The sequence below is a fragment of the Dioscorea cayenensis genome, chromosome 5, assembly GCF_009730915.1.
Source record: "Dioscorea cayenensis subsp. rotundata cultivar TDr96_F1 chromosome 5, TDr96_F1_v2_PseudoChromosome.rev07_lg8_w22 25.fasta, whole genome shotgun sequence".
NCBI lineage: Eukaryota > Viridiplantae > Streptophyta > Magnoliopsida > Dioscoreales > Dioscoreaceae > Dioscorea > Dioscorea cayenensis.
In genome coordinates, this window is record NC_052475.1 from 5,856,250 (window position 1) to 5,857,512 (window position 1,263).

General features: G+C 41.9%; 1 non-coding gene across 1 annotated transcript; it reads left to right on the forward strand.

The window, feature by feature from the left end:
• The first annotated feature begins 742 nt into the window (after positions 1 to 742).
• LOC120262660 lies at positions 743 to 847 on the forward strand. The gene has a single exon (XR_005536920.1). It is a non-coding gene; the product is annotated as a small nucleolar RNA R71 (small nucleolar RNA).
• Positions 848 to 1,263: the final 416 nt, after the last annotated feature.

Consider the following 1,263-nt stretch of genomic DNA (forward strand, 5'->3'; position numbering starts at 1 on the left):
AGCAAGCTGCCTCACTTGGTGCTCAAGTGACTGTACAGAAGCTTGAAGATTCCGCAAAATGGAGCCTATCTCATTTGAACTGTTCGCCATATTGAGCAAGATGAGCATTCACCTTATTGAACTAAGTATCCATACTACTGGTTATGTTATTAAACCTTGACTCAGTGTTAATCATGAACTTGGCTAGCACATCTTCAATAGTGAATCTCTTCTCCAATATTGGTTATTGTATTTGGGAACCTTGTGGTGGTGGTGCAGCTTTTTGTTGTTGCCCTTGATTCCATGAAAAGTTTGAGTGGTATTTCCACCCCGGATTATAAGTTGACCTGTAAGGGTTTCCTTGTGGCTTTTGTCCCCCCCAATATAATCAACATTCACAATTGGGGTGACGGAAGAGCTAGCAATAAGACATTGGGTGACTCCATGCCCTCTATGTCAAGTGCTACAACTCATCACTGACTCTGACTTTGAGCTAGTACCCATGAGCATGTCTAGCTTCTGAGACAACACATCAACCTTTGTGGCAAGAGCATCATTGGTACTAACTTCATAAATTCCGGCCCCTTTTTGTGGTGCACCTCTTGAGGCCCAATGAGACTCATTGCTTGCCATTGATTCACTGAGTTGCTCGGCTTCGTCGGGGTACTTGTTGCTAAGAGATCCATCCGCTGGGGCATCAATTAATTGATGAGTTGCATAGTTTAACCCATTGTAGATGATCTAAACCCGCAACCAAGAAGCAAAGCCATCATGGGGCATCTTCGAAGGGGTTCTTTGAATCTCTCATATGCTTCAAATAATGTTCTGACTCTCTTTGCTTAAACACTGACATTTCATGCCTTAGCTTTGCCTCTTTGCTAGGAGGAAAGTGTCTTCCCAAAAATTTTTCAACCATATATTTCCATGTTTTGATCAATCCCGGTAGTAAGGATGTGAGCCACTGTTATGCACCATCTCTCAAACTGAATGGGAATAGTCACACTGGATCGCGTTGTTCCGTCATCCCTATTTATCTTGAAAGTAGAACAGATTTGGAGAAAAACAAGAAAGATGAGCATGAGCTGTCTTCATTCGTGAAGACCATTAAATTGGATTGAATTCGGATCATACCGATGTTGCTTGCCTAGATTTCAAAAATTGTTTGTGGCGATGGATAGTGCTTGAACATTGAATTCTTCGCCTCGTGAAATATGGCCTTTCATATTCGAGACAAGGCACATCTTTCCCAGGCCATGATTATAGATTTTCTGTCCTTAATTTCAA